The following is a 12,414-nucleotide window of genomic DNA, read 5'->3' on the forward strand; positions in this document are numbered from 1 at the left end:
GGGCGATGCTCACTGATGCGATGGAAAACTTACGCATGGTCGACATGTGGAGATCTGTTACATCCTGGGGAACTAGTGGCGACACACATAAATGCAGCTCGTAACAGCTGGTCCAGGCTGGACTACTGGCTGGGCACACAGGATGTGATATCATGGGTAGTCAATATAACACACCTCCCCAGGACACTTTCAGATCACAGCCCTGTGCTCCTAGAGGTAAACGTCCCTCGTTATGTGCCGCCGCCGTTCACATGGCGGTTTAATGCACAAGCATTACGTGACTCGTTATACGTCGACACTATACAGAAGGCAATGTTAGATTATTTTTAACTAAATTCCCCCACGGCGGATGACCCGTGCTTGTTATGGGAAGCTTTCAAGGCCACGATACGGGGAGTATGCATTAGCACGACCTCGGGTATTCTAAAAGATATACGGCAACAATTAAAAACTCGTGAAGTTGCCATACAAAAGTTGGAACAGCGATACACACAGACAGGGGACACAGCTTTGTTGGGCGAAATACAGGTGATACTAACAGAGCATTGCAAATATGCGGTGGATGAGCTAAACTACATATTCAAACGCACAACTGCAAGGAGATATGGGGAGGGCGGAAGACCGGGCAGGGCCCTAGCAGAAAAGATATGTACAGGCAGAGCCCCACAACACATCACAGCGATCAAAACCAGGGCAGGCACACTCACATACGACATTAAGAACATTATGGGAGAATTCATGGGCACATATGGCTCGTTGTATGAGGCACGGCCTCCAATATCACAAGAGGAACTGCTGGCCTACATGGCAGATGTGGAAATGGCATGGTTGGCTGACGGACATAGGGAATACCTAGCTCGCCCCATTACAGTGGCAGAAGTAGTGGACACCATAAAGCGACTGCCAAACGGAAAAGCTCCGGGGCCAGACGGTTTTGTAGTCGAATTTTACAAAACATTTGCGGACATACTTGCTCCACACCTCGTACGGCTATATGAATCGGCACATGAGGCACAAACCCTACCATCATCTATGAGGGAAGCCCTGATCATTGCATTGCTAAAACCAGGCAAGGATGAGGACCAGTGTGATTCCTATCGCCCTCTCTCCCTCATAAATGTAGACACTAAAATTATAGCGAGCCTACTGGCCGACAGATTGAAACCGCTGATGCCATTGGTGATTAGGCCCGACCAATCCGGTTTTATACCAGATAGATCAACCACACATAACACGCGCACGTTATTTGCCCTAGCGCATTATCTAGCACCTGACGTAAAGGCGGTAGCAGTTTTATTGGACGCGGTCAAAGCGTTCGATACGATAGGCTGGCCCTTTTTACATGCAGTACTCGTGCGAATGGGTTTTCCACCACTGTTTATTGGATGGATAACGATGCTATACACGAACCTAACTGCACGCATTAGAATAAACAGACATCTCTCAGACCCAATCGCAATCTGTCGTGGCACCAGACAGGGGTGCCCGCTCTCCCCGATGCTGTTTGCCCTCATACTTGAACCATTGGCTTGCAAAATTAGGCAACATCACCACTACTCAGCCATACAACTCCCAATGCGCCCCGTACACATATCATTGTACGCAGACGATATGGTACTGTATGTTAAAAACCCGGAACAGCATCTTAACCCGTTACTGCGCGAATATATAAAATTTGGCCAGTATTCTGGACTTCAGATAAATTGGACTAAGTCCCTCATTCTGACGCTGACAGATGGTACTCACCCGATGGCCCTGGACTATCCTCTAGAATGGCAGGACGAACCGACCAGATACTTGGGAATATGGTTCCACAGGGACCCGGAACTGGTTATTCGCACTAACTATGGGAGAACCATATCCTCACTGGAAGATAAGATCAAACGGTGGAATAAGCTGCCGCTATCACTGGCGGACAGAATTGCCATTGTGAAAATGGTGCTACTGCCCAAGTTCCTTTACTTGTTTAACAACATCCCTATCAAGCCTCCTGCGGAGGTGTTCCGTAACATCAAAACCCTCGTGTTAAATCTCATTTGGGCGGGGAAGCAGGCCAGGTTAGACCTACACAGGATGACACTACCATATGCTAAGGGAGGATTTAAGGTTCCAGATCTCTATCTTTATTACATATGCGCCCAGGCGCAATTCGCGCATTACTGGCACCATGAAATACCTTTCCTAACGCATGTTGCGGTGGAAGCGGGTGATGCGGACCCTATCCCATTGACCAGTATCTTACCGCATAAGAGAGTTCGATTACATGCTCGAGATATCAACCCGGTCAACGCCACAACTGAAGCGTGGAGATTGTTGGGCAAGGTGGCACACAGCCTGCCGTTATACGCACCTGCACTCCCACTGGCCCACCACCCGGCCTTATCAGTCACGCAGGAACGGGTTGGAATGGAATTACTGAAGAACGCTGGCATAGACAGACTGGGGGATTTGTATAAGGATGGTATGTTTCAGACCCTTGACAAACTAGATTATATTAGCAACCCGACAATGCTCTTTAGTTTCAATTACTATAGATTACAGAGGGCGATGAGAGAACATTTTCCCACCTTTCCGGCAGAACCTCCGACATTAGCCCCTTTACAGTTGATTCTCACAACGCCCAGAGCCACACATTTAGTGTCCAGGTTATACACTAGCGCGCAGACAAACATTGGAGGGAACACTGAGGGGGCAAGGGAAAGATGGAGCAAAGTATTGGAAGACACACTTTCGGAGGAGGAATGGGAAACCACCTGCTTACTGACGGGTTTGCTTACGCCCAACGGTAACCTAAGAATCATCCACTATAAATATCTCCACCAAATGTATCATACGCCACTCAGACTACACAGGTATGGTTTAAGAGACACCTCTAACTGTATCAGATGTGGGCAGGAAGGTGCGGACTTTGTACACCTTGCTTGGCGATGTCGCCCTGTGGCGAGCTACTGGGAGCAAGTGATACAGGCACTAAATGACATTCTAGGGGCGTCTTTACAGTGTACGGCCAAAGTCTGTTTATTAGGTATAGTGCCGCAGCTGAGAGCACAGAGGCGTAAGTTTTGTGTTGTAGCTCTCTTAATGGCAAAGCGGAGAGTGTCATTACATTGGAACAGTAAACTGAAGCCCAGAATGAAAAACTGGTTGGAGGATCTCACATATTGCTGTGACACACTCACTACTTACGAGGAAGAATTGCCGGCAAGCTCACGCCCGAGAGATTACTGGGCCTCTTTCAGACAATACTTGCTAACAACTTCATCGGAGCGGGAAGCTTAAAGAGGGATGGGATGCAACTACCGGTGATGCGATAAAACTTGCTATTTGATGTGTAATGGGGGGGAGAATGCTGTGACACAGTGCCTTGAGTTATAGGGGTTTTATTACTTTGTTTCCTATTATAAGTATATGTTTCGTTTTCTTTTTTTACTATAGTTCCGTATAAAATGTATAAAAAGTAAGAACAGGAATATATCTGACAGCGAGTGCAGCTTTGTCTTGATACGCATATGTAGGGTATTTCGCGAACCGCCGCCGGACCTCTGGTTGTCGGCTGATGGGCCGTGTATGGCAATCACTGCATTTACCAACTCGTGTCAATATGTAGCCGGCCCCATGTGGTTGTAGGCGACGACAATGTAATTTGCTTATGAGACAATGTGAAATAAATTCTTACACCACAAAAAAAATATATATATATCTTCCCTGTTAGCTGGTTCCGTAAACGATCAATGGATGAACGGAATTGGCATAGCACTTACGCACTTGAACTTTTGATATCATGTATGCTGCCATTTAAACTGTTTTGCAAAATGAATGTATTGTGCATCGTTTAGGTGACTGCTTGTATTTTCTTCCCTGGGGTTCATCTGAGCTCGATTAATCATTAATTTTAAAAGAAATTGTTGCAGGATGTTTTTGCATTTGCACTTTAAGTTATCTGCTGCGCACTTATGTATTTAGGATGTACAATGACAACTCTGTCTCTGTATATGCCTTGAAAATATATTATATATGGAATTTTAAGATCCTGTATAACAAAGTTAAAGTTTTTAGAGTATTTCAGGATACAGTTTGACCTAAACTGACATATCAGTATTCCACCATAACGGTGAAATTGGTTTAACATCTGCGTACTTGCACATTTAGTTGTAGAAAGCTACTAGTATCTCGTATTGGTCATCAAAATTGACATATTTATGGTTTTATATGTTTTTTTATTTGTTGCTGTTATTATAGCTCCGGATAAGTTGTAAAAACCGAGCATTTTTGATATATCTTTGAATGTGGAACTCTCAGGAACTCCAGCTCATAATAAAAAATGTAATTAAATTGACTCATTTGGCTCGCATGCATTATGTCACATTGTCATCTGCATCACCAATAATCAACATTTAAGACCTATGTATTTAACTTATCGCAGCACTTTTGTTCAAATCGCTGTACACACTCAAGTTGCCTACCTAAAAATGAAGTACAGAGCACTTTGATCAAGGGCGAAGGCTACGACTGATAATAAATAGAGTAATGATTTCTTGAACTGATTTCAAGTCAAGTCAATGTAAACTTTATTTCGGCAATTGCTGCTGTAAAAGCACAATTTCATAAATGACAACACACAATACAATGGACTACTAAAGTTCAAAACGGTGAGGATTGGGAACAAAATTGTAGTACGTTTTTCATGGAGATCTTAAGGTACAATAGTCAAAAAGACAAATGGTAGTTTAATGGAACAGATCGCATCTTGATGGGGGAAATACATCATATGGGCCATTTCATTTAAAAGTATAAATAAGTAAGCTAAAAAACATGATTGAAAGACATAATTAAAAGACAAGCATCAATTAATAACAATTAAGAACTGGAAGAAGAACATTAAAATAGGGAGAATCATTACCTTTCACAGCCTTAGCTTTTCACTAGACATCTGCACTTACACCACATTGCTAACAATCAGCAAATTAGAAGAAGATATCAATGAGTAAGAAAGTTGGTTCCTTAACAGAGGGGCCAATAATGCAAAATAATTAATAAAGATGAGGTACAAGAAAGACAAAGTACAGACAACTGACAAAACAAGCATTTGCAATGCAATAGGTCTCGCAGTTGTTAGAGTTTGAGCCACTGCCACTGTAATTGGCAATGCCTTTTATTTATGTGTTGGTTTATAAAACGTAAATAAAAGGCATTGCCAATTACAATGCCAATGGCTCAAACTCCAACAACTGCGAGACCTATTGCATTGCCTGTCACAACTGCCCTCTGCCCCCTTCCGGTCCCGGCGCGAGCTTCCCTGGCCAGCGCCTCTCTGCACGTATTCAACTCTGAATGGAGAACTCGCCTTCAACGGGTCGCCCCGTTTCAAAGACAATTTTTGGGGAAATGATACAGCTCACAGAATTTTATAGGAGAGATTTACACACAAAAAAAGCGTTAACCTCGGTCTGACTAAATGTCATCTGTTTATTAAAGACAAGGTCATTCACGTTCAAGATCAGTAAAAAAAACATGTTATCACCCACACACAGGGCTTTGAGTGGGATGAAAAACTGGGGGGGGGGGGGTCTCTCAAAGGGGCACCCTATATTGCAGTGGAACTGGAGTAATTAAGGCAATATATACAACACAATGGTCCTGTATTAATCACTTGGAAGTGCTTTATAAATTGTGCAGGGAGTAACTCAATCAATGGCCCTGCTGACACAATTAATGAACTGCGCAGTCCTACCGGTAGTAGTTGTAATCAATAGATTAGTTGTACAGGCATATGTTGGGTGTAGGGTGACTCTCTTATATGCGGAACTGGAGTAATGAAGGCAATATATACAAAACAATGGTCCAGTAGAAATCACTTAGAAGTGCTTTATAAATTGTGCAGGGAGTAACTCAATCAAAACTGTTGGGGGTCTCTCAAAGGGGCGTGATCAATGTAATTAAGGGCGTGGCTTAAAGACACGTTAGCTAAAAATCTGTGCTTAGCAGTGTGCGGCCCGACTTGTATTTTGCGGTTTCTGTCATTGCATTCAGATAAGATACAACAAGTAACATCATATCTACAACAAGTCATGACTATTGGCTTTGTCAATGGTTGTTAGTAGCATAAGATAAATAAACAGAAACTATGGCTTGTATATAAAAAAAACTGCAGGTGCTCATACTCAGAGAGACCCAGCCCACTTAAAGCCCTTCCCACACAGGATAGAATAGATGCCCCTCCCTCCCGTGATGATAGCCAGAGTGAAGTGTTATGTTGATGACCTGAACTCTCCTGAGGCGGAAGCCGGGAGAATCGCTTGCAGATTATTTTTAAAAAAGCACTGTATTTGATTGTTTTTAATAGAATTGGCTACTCACTTTTGGGCACTTTCCCCCTCTAACTCCTGTAGGAATTCTCCCGCGCAGCGGATGTAAGCGCTGCCGCGGGTTTGCGAAAGCCATCACCGCCATCGCGTGCCAAGCCCCCTGGCCACGCCCACTTACATGAGGCCACGCCTACCTTCTCCTTTGCCTACAAAAGTCGCGCTGATTACAAGCCGCGCCTTAGAACACTGAACTCTCCTGAGGCGGAAGCCGGGAGAATCGCTTGCAGATTTTTAAAAAAAAAAGCACTGTATTTGATTGTTTTTAATAGAATTGGCTACTCACTTTTGGGCACTTTCCCCCTCTAACTCCTGTGGGAATTCTCCCACGCAGCGGATGTAAGTGCTGCCGCGGGTTTGCGAAAGCCATCGCCGCAATCGCACGCCAAACCCCCTGGCCACGCCCACTTACGTGAGGCCACACCTACCTTCTCTTTTGCCTAAAAAAGTCACGCTGATTACAAGCCGCGCCTTAGAACACTGAACTCTCCTGAGGAGGAAGCCGGGAGAATCGCTTGCAGATTATTTTTAAAAAAGCACTGTATTTGATTGTTTTTAATATAATTGGCTACTCACTTTTGGGCACTTTCCCACTCTAACTCCTGTGGGAATTCTCCCACGCAGCGGATGTAAGCGCCGCCGCGGGTTTGCGAAAGCCATCGCCGCCATAGCGTGCCAAGCCCCCTGGCCACGCCCACTTACGTGAGGCCACACCCCGACCACCCTACATCAATGTGCTTTCCCCGGACGCGCAGCGGGCAAGCGCAGCGGGCGCGCCGTCAGCGCGCCGAAAGTGTGCCAAAGGCAAGCCCGTCTGCGCCCGTCCGCGCCAGGCCGGGCCCAGGGCCCCAAACCCCTGGAGTAAATACACCAGCATTGAGGGCCTATCCATCTGATATGTTACTTTCCCTGCGACTCCCTGTTAATCACAACTGTAAGATCCTACCGAACGATAGGCAAAGTTCCATTTCATGCTCTACTTGCAACTTTCAGCTTGAGGTCCATCAGTCCTGCCGACACTTATCCACAGGTTGCAAGCCGTTACAAACTTGGCTTCTAGGGAGCCTGAACTGTCGGTCTCTTAGCAAACATAAAAGAAATATCTACAACCTTTTGTCTGACGACACACTGGATGCATTTCTCACAGAAACCTGGTTACACGATAGTGCGGGCCCTCACATTGTGGAAGCCATACCGTCAAATTATGCAATTGTTAGACAAGATATATCAACGGGAGTGGGGGGTGGTATAGCAATTATTGTTAAAAAATCATTGAAATGCACTCTGGAACCAATTTCTTTAAACGCCTGTGAGATGGCCCTTTTTAAACTCCAATTACACCCGAATTTTACTCTTACTGGCCTTCCGATCTATCGACCACCAGGTCCAGTACAATCTTGGGCCACTCAATTTGTTGACTGGACTGCATCGGTCTTGGTAAACTATAGCAACCTGTCCATCATAGGAGACTTGAATATACACTTTGATGACCCATTGAATAAGCCAGGCAGAAATTTAATTCATGACCTTGCTGCCATGAATTTAACTTTGTGGAACTCGGGAGCCACACACATAGGCGGGCATCTTTTAGACCCAATCTTTTCCAGCTTTCCCTTATTACACTGCTTTCCAGCTCTACCCCTACATTGGTCAGACCACTTTCTTACCAAATTTAGCGTGCCTGACTCAGTGGCTTCTGTTTCTCCCAGCACGTTAGTACAGTCCGGAAAAAGGAATTGGAAGAAGCTGGACATAAATCTCTTCATTTCAGCCTTAGATTCTGCACCTCTTGGTGAGATATTCGACACAGAGGATATGGAGATAGTAGCCACGAAGATAAACAAGTGGCTTTTGGGAGCCCTAGACACGTGCCTGCCACTGGCTCATAATAAATTCAAAACCCATAATTCTCCAGCGCTATGGTATAACGAGGCTTTGAAGGCCGAAAAGTCCAAATGTAAACGTCTGGAACGCCTCTGGAGGAAAGATTATTCTTCAGCTGCCGGCTTGATCTACAGGAATGAACTTAAACTCTATCATAAAGCCTGCATTACAGCTAGAGCCAAGTACGTGGCGAAGACAATCTCTGAGGCCACAAACAAATCTAAAACATTGTTCAATTTAGTAAAAGAGTTAGCAGGCTCTAACACCACAGCCAAACCCTCTTCTTTGAATAATGATCAATGTGAAGAATTGGCACTAATAAGATTGAGACCATCTATCAGGACATCCTCAAACAGCACCAGGCATATGCCGTGAGTAATTCAGATCTCGGCCCCAGGGAGGAGGGTAGCTCCCTCTCGCCAGATCTGTCTTATGAGCCACTTACATCTTGGCCTAGGATGAATGTCCAAAGCCTTCAAGATATCTTAGGGAAAGTGAAATCTGGCTCTCCAATCGACCCCCTCCCTATTTCCGTACTCAGACTCTTGGATACTCCACAACTTTCCGTAATCTGCCAGACGTTGAATTTATCCCTCTCCACGGCAAAGGTCCCGTCCATGTGGAAACATGCCATGGTCTCACCTCTGCTAAAAAAAACAACAGCCGATCCTAAAATTCTGGCCAATGTTCGGCCCATTTCCCTCCTTCCTATTTTCTCCAAAGTTTTGGAGAAACACGTCCATGGTCATCTCGCTAGGTATACGGAGGTGAATGACATTTGATTTTGCCATTTTGCACATACACAGTTTACCTCTCTGCTCCCGCCTCGGTCCCCGCAGCTGTGTGCTGTTTGAGTGGAGGGCGTGGAGACCGGCACCAGAACGCGCAGGGCGTTTCCGGCAGCACATGGGGCGGAGCTGATCTTGAGCTCCGTTTCCTATATATCCCATGTGTCAGCGCACACGCAGCGGGCGCGCCGATGGCGCGCCGAAGGCGCGCCTAAGGCAAGCCCGTCTGCGCCCGTCCGCGCCTGTCCCACGCCCAGCGCTGGTTACTATGCCCTATTTGATCCGGTAGAACGACGCAGCTGGTCCAGAGAAAGTCTCTTAGTCCTTAGACCTCCATTAGCTGATAACCATACAAGGTATAACCCTGCGCTAGCCAAGCAACGTTATACTTGCCCAAATTGCCAATTTTCCCTGCGCGTGTCGCCACGTCATGCATGCAGGGACGCCAGAGAGAGTTGCTCTCTCACTCCTCCGCGGGTAGTAAAGGCCTGCTTAGTCAACTGCCGTTCCCTGCCTAAACATGCTAGCGACATTTGGCTTTCCCTCACAGCGAATACCTGGGACTTGATGTTCCTTACCGAAACGTGGACTAAAGATGCCTCGCACCCTGATATTGCTCTTGCAGTCCCTCCTGACTATCAATTTGTTGGGCTGAATAGACCTGGACCAAAAGCAGGGGGAGGAATAGCCATTATCCTTAGATCCCACTGGAAAATCTCTTCAAGAAAACTAGACAACCTGGGACCCATTGAAGCCATGTACTTCAGCATTTCTGAGGCAGCTCTCCTTATCTGTGCAGGGGTACTTATCTATAACCCTCCTAGCACTCCCCCTATCCACATTTCAGATTTACTCACGATCCTAGCTGACCTCTCATTAAAACACCCTCACTTTACTGTCCTGGGGGATTTTAATGTACATGCCGATGACAGTAACTGCGCAAAGGCGTGTTCCATGGTAGAAACCATGGAGGGCATTAACCTTTTTCAGAAAGTTGTGGGTCCCACACATACGGCCGGCCACACGCTAGACCTTATTTTTACGAATCTTCCTGGCCTCTCCACCCTGGCCCCTCTCCCGTGACCTGGTCGGACCACTTCACTATTCCTTTTAACCTTATACTCCCACCTACTGCGACCCCGGTCTGTAGGATGGAGAGGACGGGAAGAAAGTGGTTCAAAGTAACGTTGGAGGTGCTCGAGCCTGCTTTAGCCAAACTCAATTGGCAACCCTCTACGAACATTAATGAGGATGTTGTTAATCTGAATCAATATCTTACTACGGCCATTGAAAACATTGCCCCCCTCACTGTCCTCTCCTCAGCCAGAACCAAGCCTTCTGCCCCCTGGTTCTCCCAGCTGTTGAGGGAAGAAAAAAGTAAATGCAAAAGGCTTGAACGCCTTTGGCGCCGTTCTTATGATCCAGCCGCCAAAATAACGTACAGAGGGGCACTAAAAATTTTTCACAAATGCCTATGAGGGAATACTTTGCCCAAAAAATTAAATCTGCAGACAATTCGGCCAAGGTACTCTTTCAAGTTGTGAAAGATTTTACCAACCCCGCTGCCCTTCTGCATAAGACAGAACCCTGTCAAGAACTTTGCGATAAATTGTCAAATTTTTTTCATGAGAAAATTACCCTCATTTATGCCTCTTTTAATGTAGCGAGTAACCCAGACATAGAGGGCATACCCCCCGTCGATCTTACGCCCAAGGACAGTAGGCTTGGGGCGTTCAAACCCATCACCCTTGACATGGCAATGAATAAACTTCAATTATGCAAATCAGGCTCACCCTTAGACCCTATGCCTGCTCAAGTTTTCTCTACAGTCGCTCCTGCGATTGTAAAGCCCCTTTTATCGATCTGGAACTCCTCTCTCGTATCAGGCCAGTTTCCGGAGACCTGGAAGCAGGCAATCCTCATCCCTCTTTTAAACAAATCTGATTCAGACCCTGCTGTTCTCAGTAACTATCGCCCGATATCTCTGCTACCTAAACCGGCCAAAATTTTGGAAAAAATAGTGCAAGAACAACTTTCGGACTATGTTGAAAGCAATGACCTGCTACAAGATTCGCAATCCGGCTTTAGGACCGGTTATAGCACGGAGACTGCTCTTCTGGAGGTGGCGGAGACCGTGCGGGAGACTGTGGACAGGGGAGAGGTAGCCATGCTTGTGCTCCTCGGCCTGTCCGCAGCCTTCAACACGGTCTCCCATACCATCCTCCTGAACAGACTCCGAGAGATGGGGATTTGTGGCACCCCTCTAGCCTGGATTACCTCTTTCCTTACAGACCGTACACAACAAGTCTGGTGCCGACCTTTCTGGTCTAAAGACAGGAAACCTCTAGGCTGCGGGGTGCCCCAAGGATCTGTCCTCAGCCCCCTCTTTTTTAACACTTACGTTGCACCCCTAGCAAAGGTGATCGAGTCTTTGGGGGTCAGAGTGATATCCTACGCTGACGATACGCAGCTTATCTTTTCCCTTAGAGATCACTCGCTATCTGGTTCTGAAAATTTTAGAACCTGTCTCTCCAATATTGTGGCCTGGATGACCTCAAACACGTTAAAACTTAATACGGATAAGACTGAGGTGTTATTTTTTAATCAAACTGTTCCCTTGCCGCCCGCCACTTGGTGGCCTGCGGAACTCAACCCTCCACCTTCTCCGGTAAAAGTGGCTCGCAATCTTGGAGTCCAGTTCGATAATGATTTATCTTTTAAAACCCAGATCCAGAAAGTCACCTCTGCATGTTTTGGGAAACTCCACATGGTAAGGAAAATTTCCCCCTTCCTCCCCACGGAAGCATTGAAGACAGTGACGCATGCCCTAATCACCTCGCACTTGGACAATGCGAACTGCCTATATGTAGGACTTCCAGCCTACCTCCTTCACAGGCTGCAGATTGTGCAGAACGCCGCTGCCAGGCTGATCTGCAAAGTCCCCTATCGACACTCAATCTCCCCCCACTTGAGGAAACTGCACTGGCTCCCAATCACTGCCCGTGTCAAATTTAAGGCCTGGTCCTAGCCTTTAGGGCCCTCAACGGAAAAGGCCCAAAATACCTGAGACATAGACTAAAACCAGTCCAATCTTCTCTCAATCTTAGGTCTAACCACCTTCGCCTTCTGCTCACCCCCAGATTCCGCTTAGCGAGAAAGGGTGGCAGAGCGTTTGCAGTGGCAGTATCAAAATTGTGGAACTCCCTTCCCATCAGCCTTCGGCTCATTGACATCGAGTCTCAATTCAGGGGAAAACTGAAAACTTTCTTATTTTCGGGCCAATAACTCCCCCCCCTCGATCTGCATTCCTCAGCGCCGGGACACCCCCGTTGGGGGTAGCTGTGCGCTTAATAAATGTGGAAAATAAATAAATAAATGAC

General features: G+C 46.3%; 1 pseudogene; it reads left to right on the top strand.

The window, feature by feature from the left end:
• The first annotated feature begins 1,749 nt into the window (after positions 1-1,749).
• LOC144767353 (DBIRD complex subunit ZNF326 pseudogene) overlaps positions 1,750-12,414 on the top strand; it is a 98,387-nt pseudogene continuing 87,722 nt past the window's right edge.

Source organism: Lissotriton helveticus, chromosome 7 (assembly GCF_964261635.1).
Source record: "Lissotriton helveticus chromosome 7, aLisHel1.1, whole genome shotgun sequence".
In the NCBI taxonomy this organism is placed as follows: Eukaryota; Metazoa; Chordata; class Amphibia; order Caudata; family Salamandridae; genus Lissotriton; species Lissotriton helveticus.